Source organism: Cupressus sempervirens, chromosome 2, assembly GCF_028749045.1.
Source record: "Cupressus sempervirens isolate cs-2001-9-10 chromosome 2, ASM2874904v1, whole genome shotgun sequence".
Lineage (NCBI taxonomy): Eukaryota > Viridiplantae > Streptophyta > Pinopsida > Cupressales > Cupressaceae > Cupressus > Cupressus sempervirens.
In genome coordinates, this window is record NC_143119.1 from 36,334,330 (window position 1) to 36,348,114 (window position 13,785).

Here is a 13,785-nt window from a genome sequence, read left to right on the forward strand (position 1 = left end):
TTTAACGTGACAGGTAGCGCTGGTGCAACACACCCATCGATACCAAGGGGACGGGGGAGACTAGAACCCGTGACCAACCCCCTGCAATAGGGAAGATTTAGCCAACCGAGCTAGGACCCCAACCCTATAATATACTATAGCTTTATTTGAACAATAATATAAATTAAAAATTTGCTACACAATTGATAATTATTTATTAAATTATATAACTATATTTTATAAAACTATATAATTATATATATATCTCTATTAAAAAATTATTGTAAAATAATTACTAACCATAAAAATGAAGCAAATGACATTATTTTTAAAACTTCAGTTTGAAATTTTTGACATTATTACCTAACCTAAATATTTAGGAATTACCAAGCATTCACTATATAACAAAATAACAAATAACAAAATACAAAAGAAATTCTTTATATGATGAATGCAATTAACATAATACAAAAGAAATTTTCACATACATGTAAATTAATTTTTTATTAACTTTTAATTTATTTTTATTTAAATTAAAATTAACATGGTATGCAAAATCATTGTATTTTCTATAATATTTTACTATAATATAATTTGACTATACAACTATTTTTTATCTATGAATAAATCTTTCTATAACAATACATTATTCTAACGGCAAGTACATGCCACTATGTGGCACTTGTTATCCCTTGTATTCATAGGATATTCTTATCGAAAGTTAATTATTAGTCCCTGTTGTCTAAGGTGGGGACTAATGTTTTCAGCTCCCTTTTCCATATTAGTTGATGCCTAGGAAATTATGTAAATGGGCAAATATTTGATAATCTTATGGTTCTCTGATTAATATTTATTAAAACAAAATTTTCACTCTCAAATTCTTATTTTTTCATTCATGAAGCTTATTTTTCTCAGTGATCTTTTTTGTTTTCTTATTCAAAAAACTAACAAAAAAATGAGCTTTGGAGTAGAATGGCAAGCCACATGGCATTTTGTAAGCTTGTTTACCTACCTTTCTTGTTGTTTGACAATTTGTATTTCTTTATAGTGATTTGTCATGTAAGTTCACATGTGTCCTCTTTCTGCAATGATAGTGTCTTCATATTTTAAGGTTTTTATTTTCAATTATGTATTTCATTCCAACAATGTGATTTTCCTCCCATTAAGTATGATTTAATTGTGTAAATCAACAGTGAACTCCTCATCCACCAGGTATGATGTTATGTTCTTTGTTGCTCCCTCCATGAAATGCACAACTTGGAGGAAATCGGGTTGTACAACTGGTAACTGAATGACAATATAGAAAGGGCTGAGGAGGAAGCGTATTGATGGAAGGAATGATCGTACAGTGTCTAGGGAACTGTACAATGGACAATCGCTATGATGAGTGTAGCCACAGGTCATACAATTGGTCATACAGATGGAGGGAAGACAGTTTGTATTGAAGGTGAGGGGTGACCATACAAATGATGTAGATGGTCAAACAATAGGCAGGAATAACAGGTCGTATGGTAGAGAGGATTGGCAGACAGTAAGGTCGTACAGGGAGTAGCAGAGTGGTGAGACTGTGGGGAAATGGCAGAAGGTTGTACGGTCAATCTTGGTGGTCGTACAGTAGTCTCGGGTGGTCATACAGCTAGTTAGTAACTGTACAGTGTGTAGGAAAAGGGGTCATATGGAAAGTTGGTGCCCATACAAAGGAAGTCCAGTCGAGTGGATGGTGTGTCAAATGTGGTGTACGATGATGGTGGTAATGCAGTATGACAAGGTGAATGCAAAGAAGTTCAACAATGCAATTTGTAATGCAAATGCAATATAGTAAACATGAATAACTTGCATGAAACTAGAGACCAAATAGATACACACTTGTGACAAATAATAATCTTGTTTCACTTACAAATGATGCTCTCATTTTCCAGATCCGAGCCGAGAAGTACATAGATGGAATAGGGTGAGGATTGAATCCCACCAAAATCGCATGAGCCAAATAGGGAAGGTCTTTCACTTCCAAAATGGAAAACGACAGAGAACTCCAATAGGAATTCATAGTATAGAGAAAGAAATAATCCAAATTGCATACATATGACTACCTACATGTCAAGCTTAAATACCCATTAGGAAACCTTCTGAGGATGTACAAATATAGTTGATAGCCATACCTATGGAACAATTAAATTAAAAATGGGTCTGAGATATATTAAATCAATCGGCCGATTAACAAAGTTTTAATTAAAATATATTTATTTTATGACAGGGACATTACAGTCCTCCCATCCCAAAATTTGGTTGTCCTCAAGCAAATGTAAATCTGGGTCTAGGGAAACTTATGTAATCAACTTCTTCAGTTTTGAGTTAGGTACTAAGTAGATCTTCCTACCGAAGTAAATGATGTCATCAATAACTTTGTATCTTTCATTGCATACATAGCCATCCATCAACTCACATACAAAAGTGTTCTTGGAGTACTCAACCAATAAATGGGCTCACCAATTATTCAAGGAATGGGGTAAGGTGTTGACTTTCATGTTCTTATTTGCAGCGTCTAGGATCAAATCATGTTTTAAAATGGCGTCCATCTTCTTGATTGTGACTTCCCTCAATCCTTTATTTGGCATTCCTCTTAGCAGCACATTCTTGCCATATGTTTTGAATGAAAAGTCCATCTTTTTGAAATGTTGGGTGCACTAGTCAAGAGTTTCCAACCATTGGATGCCTAAAATGATATCAGTATCAACCAACCCTATGACAAGGAAATCATCTGTATGGAATAGTTTCCCATGGGAATTTGTAGTCATGGGATCACATGAGTGCAAGGTAAGAAGGTTCCTCGTACAACCTTAACCTCAAATCCTCCATGCTCAGTTGTGCGCAAGCCTTTACTAGTGATCAAAGATGAATTGATAAAATTGGGTGCGGTGCCACTATCAATCATGATTGGGACTCATTTTCTGTGAAATGTGCCATGAACCCTAAAGATACCACTTCTAGTCATTGTAGTGAGGGTAGCAATCGAACCTCCTTTTTTGTATCAGGACATTTATTCTCTCCTGTTAGGTAATTTCTTCATCAGTCATTGCAGGTATTTGTCCTTCATCATCATCAAGCATCACTTCAATGTAATGAATCTTTCCCTTCCCAAGGCAGCAATGACCAGGCCCCTATGGTTCTTTGCATGTGAAACAAAACTTTTTCCTCTAAAGCTCTTTCCTAGAATCTTTATCAAACTGAGATTTTTTCTAAATTGGCTCCTTGTCTTTATCTTATTGTGGGAATGGTGTTGGTGTAGTTGCGTGAGTCTTGGAGGAGGATGTGGCCTTATCATGCACCTTCTTAATAGCTTTGTTGAGTGTGCACGAGTTGAACCCTTTGATCCAACCTCTCAAAGGCTCTTTCAACCCATCCATGAATAACATGATTTGACACCTTTCAAAGATGTTTGTGACTAATATTAACAACCTTTGGAGCTCAGTGATGTAATTGTCTACTGTACTTGTTTGCTTTAGCTGAGCTAGATCTTTGAAGTTTAGTTTAGGATCCTTCCCATCGAAATGGTCAATGAGTATCTCAGTGAACTCAACATAAGATGTTACTTGGTCATAGCCAAGAGTAACCAATCCATGGTGCCACCATTCTTGTGCCACTCCTTCTAGATGGAATGTTGCGAAATTGATTGCTTCCACTTTGGGCATTGGGTTGAGTTGGAAATAGGTGTCTGCCTTTAGAACCCATGTCTATGCAGTGATGGTTCTAGATCCATCAAATGGTGATTTGTTTACCATTCTGATCTTTCTCCTAAGATCATCATTAAAATAACCATGATTTCCTCTACCAAAATATCTCATTCTTAGATCAACATAGTCTCTGTAAGATATATCATCTTCCATATTCGTGTTCCTCCAATCTTCCTAAAGTTTTTCTTGCATTTCCTTAAAAGTGGGCTCTCTTTCTTTTTGTGGTACTTTTGTCCTTGGAAGGAAGATGGCTATCAAGGGTCAAGAGTGAGAGGGTTGAAATTTTGTCCTTCTCGAAACAAAATCATCACTATGCCCATTTTGTTCTCCTATTGTCTTTCCCTTGGCCAATTTTTGTAGAGTTTCATGCATAAGCCTTTGGGTTTCGTTGATTTGCATTTGGTTTTTGTTCAGCTCACTTAAAAGATTCATGAGTTCTGTCACAGGATCTTGATGATCTACCATTCTACCAATAAAGTTATTTCACCTTCTACTTCAAGTATAAACTTGCATTCACTTCCACAGGTAGGCAGAATCAAAAGCTCTAATACCATTGTGATGTTTCATTCTTTGTTGCTTCCTCCACAAAATGTACAACTTGGAGGAAATCAAGTCATACAACTAATAACTGAATGATCATAAGGAGAGGGCTGAGGAGGGACCGTACGAATGGAAGGAATAACCATATGGTGTCTAGGGAACTGTAGGGTGGATAATCATTATGATGAGTGTAGCCATAGGTCATGCAGTTGGTTGTATGGATGGAAAGAAGATAGTCTATACAGTAGGTGAGGGGTGACTATATAGATGATGTAGATGGTTGTACAATGAGCAAGAATGACAAGTCATATGGTAGAGAGGATTGGTAGACAGTTAGACCATACAACTGGTTAGTAACCATATGGTATGTAGGACAAGGGGTTGTATGGCAAGTTGGTGCCCTAGAAAGGAAGTCCAATCAAGTGGATGGTGTTAGATGTGGTGTATAATGATGGTGGTAATGTAGTACAACAAAGTGAATGTAGAGAAGTTCAACAATGTAATTTGTAATGCAAATGCAATATAATAAACATGAATAACTTGCATGAAACTAGAGACCAAATAGATACACACTTGTGCCAAATAATAATGATGTTCCACTTACAAATGATGCTCCAATTTTCTAGATCCAAGCCAAGAATTACATAAACAAAATAAGGTGAGGATTGAATCCCACCGAAACCACACGATCCAAACAGGGAAGGTCTTTCACTTTCAAAATGGTGAATAACAGAGATCTCCAACAAGAATTTGCAGTACAGAGAAAGAAATAATCCAAATTGCATACCTATGACTACCTACATGTCAGACTTAAATACTTATTAGGAAACCTTCTGAGGGTGTACAAAGATAGTCAATGACCATACTTACCTACAAAAGAATTAAGTTAAAAATGGGTCCAAGATATATAAATCGATCAGCCCATTAACAAAGTTTTAATTAAATTTTTTTTTTTATGATGGGGATGTTACCCTAGGCACACTACAAATTCCTCTATTATGAGGGAGGAGAGAAATTTTGAAAAGAAGCAAAGAATAAGGTCATTGTAGAAAATATTTCACCCCATAATGAAGCTTCTCAATTTTCCATTATTTTAAGGTAGCAAATATTTAGGCGTATTATAAAGATTTGGTTTTGAGTGTTAATTTTCATGGCAGAGGCCTTAGGAATCTATATCCCAATGAAAAGCACGAGGAAAATGCTCAATAGAATGGATTTATTTTCTAAGGACTCATTTGTACTTCCTTCATTGTGGCCTTTTGGTAGGACATATTGGGTGTCTAAATCCTATGGGATATGATCGAGACTGAAAATGACGTAAAAATTGTGTTTGATTTTCCCAAATTGTCGAAGGAGGATATTAAGGTGTATATTGACAATGGATCCTTGGTTATCAAATCTAAGAAAAAATAGGAGAAAGAGGAAGTTGATTCTTGGTCAAGTAGAAGTGCTCAGACTTCATATGATGCAAGTCGTGTACTAGTGAATGGCAACAAGACTAATAAATTAAAGTTGAAGCTGAAAAATGGCATTCTAAATATTGGCATTCCCAAGTCTAAAGGGGAAAATAACTATTTCTAATAAAAAATAAGGGGAGGTAAAAAAAAGTTTATTCCTATTTTAAAAAATTAGGAGGAGACCCTGGTATGTATATAGTGCAGGAGCTCCTAGTCAAAGCCTCTCTTTTTCAATTTTATTTCTAGCTGGATTTTTGGCTTGTAGTAACTCTAGCCAAGTTAGGAGTGTGAGTGAGTTTGGACCTTTTCAAGGTCATCTCTTTGTTTGAGTTGTTCCTAGGTGAATTTCCCCCTCCTACGTGGTTTTGGTGTGTTTGTGAGTGTAACTTGTATTAGGGGTCATGGGTCTAGGACCCTAAAAATGAGGAAGGTATGGTTTTTAAACCATCTTATTATCTTCCATGATGATTTTATATCCTATTGCATGGATTGGAGCTCCTAACATGTCATTTGGAGCAAGAAAGGGAGAAGATGTCAATTGTGCAAAAGTTGTCAATATGGCAAAAATGGAAAAAAAAACATACAAATTGATGTCTTGGAGGCTAAATCATGCCTAGACATCATTAAGGGATCAAAGTAGATAGGTTTGGAAGTTCCCAAGTAAGGGAAAGCAAAACTACTCAAAGTTGCAAAAAGTTATCAACGTTGTACATTTTTGGAAAAGTTGTTTGACAACCTTTTGACAAAAAGTTGCAAAATGCAAGAAAGAGGTTGGTGGTTAGTCCAACTACCTACAACTTCTTTGGGAGCTTATAAAACCATGAAATAAACACATTCCAAGGGTTGGGAACAATAATTGACAATTTTGTGTAATTAGATCCATGATTTCCAATTTAGTTTTAACAATTTTTGAGGTTTTTGATTGCCTATACAAAATAATGGATTGAAGCTTTCATTTTAGTGTTGGATATTTGTTGTTCATGTTGTTATAGTACTTTTCCATTCAAGTTGTAAGTTTTTATGTATTCATTTAAGCAAGTTTTGAAATGCATTTGTAAATTTCTTATGTGTTGGTTCAGTTTTGACTCTCTGTGCAATAATGGCTCCCCCATGAGTTCCTACTTTGAGTTCTTCATGGATTTAGGGGAAATGGTAGTGGATCCTATTTACATAATGTACATAGTTTTTGGGGCCCTGAAAAGTGTGTTAATCAATTTAAATGTGATGCCCTAGGCAAGTCTTTGATACTTGGTTAGGTGATCACAACAGATAAAGGAAGGATTTGAGGTTTGAATGTGAGGAATACTTCAAACCAAGGGTTGCAGAAGGAGGAGGGGTGATTCATGTCACTATATGCCAAAGGAGAAGGCTTCATGACAAGTTTTGTTGAGGGAGTGATCACACCCTAGTAAGCCCTACCATACAAGTTATGAAACCCTTAAATATAGGCATGAAATTTTCTTTTAGGTGTACGCATGGATTGGAAACCTAAGACCCACAAAATCCTTTAGGCTTTCCAAAAGGGTACTTGAAAATATATTTTTCTTGCCACCTTATTCAAAGAAAATTATGATTGAAGTCCAAAAATTCAAGTTGGAGGGCTAATTTGAGTAGCCCTATATTTGGCAATTTTTGACTAGGAGTAAGGAACTTGAAGGAAACTTGTCAAATTTGTATTTAGAAGACTAGGAGAAGCCTAAAATCACTTGCAAGGGCCCCTCACTCTACAAGGTTGAGAACATTGATCAAGAAAGATTAAGGAAGGAAGTCAACAAGTTAGCTTGAAGAGGCATTTGGAGAAGGAAGGAACTAAAGCCATTGGTGTAAATAGGTAGTGAATAGTTATAGGATAGGGTAGAGATCCTCTAGAGATTAGGGTATCAAAGGAACCCTAATAGGCCAAGAGAAATCCTAAGAAAGTCCTTGAGAAAGTAAGGACTGTAGGACCAGAAAAGAGGTTAATGTCTAACATACTATGAGCAAATCACAAACTCAATAACAATACATTGACACCCTCTAGTCTACCATGAAAGCCAAATTAATCAACAGAAGAAAACAAATTTAAAACTCCCTCTTTCACTTGTAGCTCCCATGTCCTTCTTTCTTCTCCATATGATGTAGCTCCAATATTGCCTATAGTGCACATAATGCTGAAGCAAAACTCTATGATAGGGATAATGCTATGAGAATACTAGCAGATGTGATTTTAGTGTGAGAGCAAGAGTGGAAAAATGAGAAAACTAGGGACCAAAAATGAGAGAAATAATGCTCATTTTATAATCAACACACAAGGTGAGAACATTGGATTTGTCACCCTTAGATATGTGACTTGGCAAGAGATTCCTTTGAGAATCCATGATGCATATGACACAATATTCCAAATGTAAGATTCTATGATGCATGGAAGTCAAACATGGCTAAAAATGGAAGAGGATCTATGATGCATCATGTGACACCTCAAACCCACTTAAAGCCAAGAATCTATGACAATGGAAGCCAAATATGGATGTGCGTGAGAGAATAAGAATATTGGATTATGACATATCTTGGCCAAATGTCAATGGAGAATCAATGAGCTGTCATACCCAAGTGTCATGATGATGTCAATATTTTGTGGAATATTTGAATAAAAAATCCTTTATTCCACAAAATAGAAATTAGTAAAAAATGGGATTAATGGTGAAAAACATGACTTAGGAAATTGTGAATTTCCATGGTTTGCAAATGATGAGCCAATTAATTAATTGAGGATGACAATTAGGAAGAATAGTTAGTAAGAATGATAGGATTAAATTATGGGTTATTTAATCCTATAGAGAAAATTAGTAAATGATTGGCTAAATTGATTAAATAAGTGTGATAGTATCCTTTGATGAAAATGTGATGATGATATGGATTGAATAGGATGATGACAGGTAGACCAAGGGCATGGTCAAATTGATTGATTGATTAACATACCAAGGACACATGACATGAATCAAGGATATGTAGCACTTAACCGATATCATAAATGCTACAAGATCAAGATTGATTGATATGGTTGATCATAATAACATCAACAGACGCTGTCAATATTACTAAAATGGTTGATAATGCCATGATCTGACATTGAAAGACTCAACGATGTCAAAGATTGGATGACATGAATGATAGTTTGACCTAGCATTGAGAGCCATGATAGTACTATGGTTAGATTGATAAGTTTGATAGATTGATAGGTTTCTAAGGTAATGAAAGCCACAACAATGCCTAGAATTAGACAAACGATGATAGATTTTGGATGTTTGACACATTCTGAGTTGAATAGGATTGATTTGGAGTTGATTTGAAATGGTTTTGAGTTGATATGAAATGATTCTAAGTTGGTTTGATATGATTCTAAGTTGGTTTGATATGATAGCAAGTTGATTTCATATAATTTTGAGTTGATATGAAATGATTTCAAAATAATATGAAATTGACGTAAAAGAGTATATGAATGATGACAAACACTGTTGAGATATGATCAAGTTGGCCAAAATATTGGAATTAGTGGATTGAGAAAATGGGGTGAATTAGTATGAAAGAAGTGATGAAATCATAGATGTGAACCATTTTTGAGCATCTACATTTTCCCCCTCTTTGATACAATGTGATTTAGAGCATTGTGTCAAAGAATGCTAACGAAAAAGACATAAAAGCATGCCCTAGTAATGGTGGTATATATTTATGCCTCCCTCAAGAAATTGACCAATAGAGGCATATGATAGGTCAATTTAATTGACAATGAGAAAACAAAACCATAACAATTGATGAATAAAAAATTAGAGCCAAAATGTGAGAGTTATGGGCTCCGGAGTGTAAAAGGGCATCACAACCAATGTAGAAAAGGCCTCTTGCACATCCATCTAGGAAGCAACACACTATAAAATGGCTTGGAGAGGGTTTTGAAAGTCATTTTCACCTTCACTTTTGGAAGAAAAGAGCTTTGGAGCAAGGAGAATGGACCGACTGCCCAGGGAGCAACACCGTAGTGAACAAGTGCGTACCTTCTGACAACAAGTAGAGGTTGGATATTTGGTGAGTAGATCAAGGCCATCTATGTACTTTTCATGCTTTTCCATGCTTTTTCCTGCATTTTAGGCACCTAGGATTCTATCAAGGTTAAACGAGGGTCTCAGGGCCAGGTTAGGGCATCCAAATGCCCCAACTATGCTCAAAATGCATACAACTACACCATGGGCACACTTTTCATGCCCAAGTGTGCACTGAGAACACTTGGTATGACCAAGTGTGCTCTAGGAACAATTGGGAGCCCCAACTATGCCCTAGGATGCTCCAGGAGTCCAAATGGGGTGCAAATGGTCCCGGATTGACCTAAAACTGGGGGTGGACTAGCATAACCCTGGGGGGATGTCAAAAACATGTTAAAATCTAGTCAAAGGTGGTCTAAGTGGTCAAAATTTGATCAAATTTAGGGTAGATGTGGGTCAACCTTAGGTAAATGCTAATAGAGAACAGTGCAAAGGGCCTGAAAGGGTGCAAACGGACTCAAAATGACCCAAAACTTAGACCACATGTTCAAAACCCTAGGAAGAGTTGAAAACATAGGTTAATTGAGAATAGGATGGTCAAAAAAAGTCAAACCTAGTCAAACTTATCTCAGATGGAGGAAAAGGGTTGATAGATAGATAGGGATAGGGTCAAATTGATGCAAATGAGCTCAAAATGACACAAAACTTGTTAAACATGTTGAAAACCCTAGAAAGAGTTCAAAAAATAGGTTTAATTAGTCAAAAATGCTTAGGAAAAGTCAAAATTAGTCAAACTAAGTCAAACTTGGGTCAAAAGCAGGGTAAACTAGATACAAAACTATAGGAGGTTGACATAGGCTATATGATTATGCAGGAGGAGTTGCCCCTATTACAAATGAGGGGACATAGGCCATAGATTCTTGTGTTACATCATTAGATGACAATTAGCAAGTGGGGGATCTTGGTTGGTCTTGGTTTAAATCATGTTACATTCATGCCAAAGGTGAGGGGGAATAGGGCTCTATTAACAGCTTTGACATAGAGATGGCACTCAAAGACTGGTTCGTTCCATCTACCAATAAGGGAGGTGATTGTGACTTTAGAGGATGTACGACACATCCTTAGGATCCCTATTCATGGAGAGTTAGTGGTGTATGACCCAGCTACGAGGTGAGCAGTACTACACTACTTATTTGGATGTAGAGATGTAGAGCTAGCGATTCAAGATTATGAGATCGGATGGGACCTATTGGTGGCATGCCATGAGTGATTGACAGCTATGATCTGCTAGGTGATCGGGGGATTATTGATACCTAATAGGTGGGGGCATGGATTCCCTGTCGGATGGGGCCGAATTCTAGAGTAGATGATCATGGAGGGTACTATGTTTGCCTAGGGCCCATGCATGTTGGCGATAGTGTATTACTATCTACATCAAGTGGCATACAGAGGTGGGCAATCATTTGGCACTAGCGGTACATTGTTACAGATCTAGGCCTATGAACACATTGCAGTATTTAGGCCTCTTGTAGAGCGAGAGTTGGTGGAGGACATTTCATATGCATACAATTATAGGGGTGTACTAGCACAAGGACCACTAGGGTACACAAGGTACTTCCAACATTAGATAGACACTTTGACATAGTTTATCTGGAGACCTTACAAAGATTTCCCTACATGGGATGATGATGATATTCACCTACCATACTACAGGTAGGAGCACTATCTCATAGGGTGCACAGTGATTGGGCACTTAGTGATAGAGATGTACCTACTAGAGTGGGTATGAAGATAGTTTGGTGAGATATAGGATGCACTGACCAAGATAGCATTATTTTCCCAATCTAGAGAAGAGGTCTGAGAGTGGGGAGCACCCATTAGGACACAGGTGGCATATGCATAGCTAGAGAAGTTACAACTAAGGATATGGGGGGCAACAATAGATGTAGTGGATGCAAGCATGACAACAATATATGATAGATGGTTTTCATAGCATCGTCTGAGGCCTTTGACAAATCCAGTGGTACTAGTACCACAAGCAAGGTCTCAAGTAGAGCAGGATGAGGAGGAGGATGGGGGAGAGGATGATGCTAAGGAGGAGGATGAGGGTGATGATGATGATGAGGAGGAGGATGGGGGTGATGATGAGGAGGAGGGAGATGAGGATGTTGAGGACGATTTGGTAGGTGATGAGGAGGATCCTGAGGGAGATGACAACAGTGCTTTTGATGTATCAGAGTATGAGACCAAGGTAGTGGATGAAGAAGACACAAAAGATGAAGGAGATGAGATGAAGAATTGTTAGTTATGATGGGAAGACTTTTGCTTTTGTAAAGTGCACTATATGTCAAATGGAGCTTTATTTTGATATGGCAAATGGAATGCAATGCATCATGGCATAAAGGGCTAGAGTGCAAAATGTAAATCTTTTGGGTAAACAAGCACAATGCAGACAAAAAATGACCTTGTCCTTCCTAAGGCATATATACATACCCCAAACTCTCAAAGGTACATTTTAATAGACAAAAAATAAAAGATGACCATGAACCATCCTGGCCACCCTCATAGATTAGTTTATATCATTGAGTGGCATTGGAACATGATAAAAAATAAATAAAGCAAAAAATAAATCACTCACTAAATAGCGTGAGCCAACAACTATTCATCTCCATTATTACTTTCTTTTTTAGTGTTTGAGGTCTTTAGATAGTGTTTGATAGGTTGATCATGTGATGGTTGTGATTGTTGATTTAGTTGATAGGTTCATGGTGACATGGTGGATTGATTGTTGGTTCACATTGCTCAGATAGTTGTGACTATCATGGAAGTGTAGTGCTTTGAGTTTCAGTCTACGAAAGCACAAGTGTTTATGCAAAAGGGATGATTATGTACAAGATTTATTACAAATTTTAGATGGGTTTTGTGATTTTTAGGTTTTTTTTGGGGATATTTGATGTTTTTGTGTGATTGGTTTCTTTAGGACATTTTATGATTTTTAGGTTTTTTGAAAGGAAATTTTATGATCTTTAATACTTTTTTCAGGACATTTTATGGTTTTTAGAATTTTTTCAAGATCATATTTGAATTTTTAGGATCATATCTGAATTTTGAGGATTTTTTCAGGACATTTTATGATTTTTAGTGTTTTTTTCAGGACATTTTATGATTTTTAGAATTTTTTCAGGATCGTAAAAGCATATACAAGTGTTAGCTCCAATCTATTATGCAATGAGTCCAATGGATAAAAAGTGGTTAGGGATATGCCCCTAGTTCAAGTTCAAACTCATGCACTATGTAGGTAATATGCCCCCAAACAAGACACAAACTATGTACAAAGGCCAAAGATAGAGTATGTATAGACTGGTGATGCTTGGGTAAGATAACAATGGACATTAACCAGTTTGTGAGCCATGATAAGGACTAAGGATGTCTAGCAATATGAAAGATATGATCAAGGAATAGCAAAAGGGGAGAAAACCAAATGGAATCCCAATAGATGGAGGAGCAACAACTAATTACACATGGCACCTATATGCTAGGTTTTCACCATGGTACTTGCCCAAAGCGCCTATTTGCCAGGTTTTCACTTCTGGAAAGAATTTTTCTCTTGACTCAAATTTTCATACCAAGATGCCTGTTTGCTAGGTTTTCATCAAGGCATCCATTTTTTCATGACTTCTTTCACTTTTTTCTTTTCTTTTTTCATGACTTTTTGTTATTTTTTTGATATTTTTTCAGGATTTTTAGATGGAATCATGAATGTTACTAATGAATGTTGAGAAGATATTTGTTGTTGGTGTTGCTAGTTGATAATCTCTGGATCCATGACTAACCATAACTACACAAGATTTGTTCTAAGTCTATAGCTAAAATCAAACCACTGGAAAGGCCTCAAGATATACCATCGTGTACCATATGTAAGACAGTGCTTGCCTTTTGTGAATCAAGGCATCTAAGGATAATTGTGTCAATGAATATGTTGTGTGGGATGTCATTGATGATGATGTGCTCAGAGGCTTGCTGGATAGAGGTTGTATTTTGGTTATCAAACAATTTAGGTAGTAA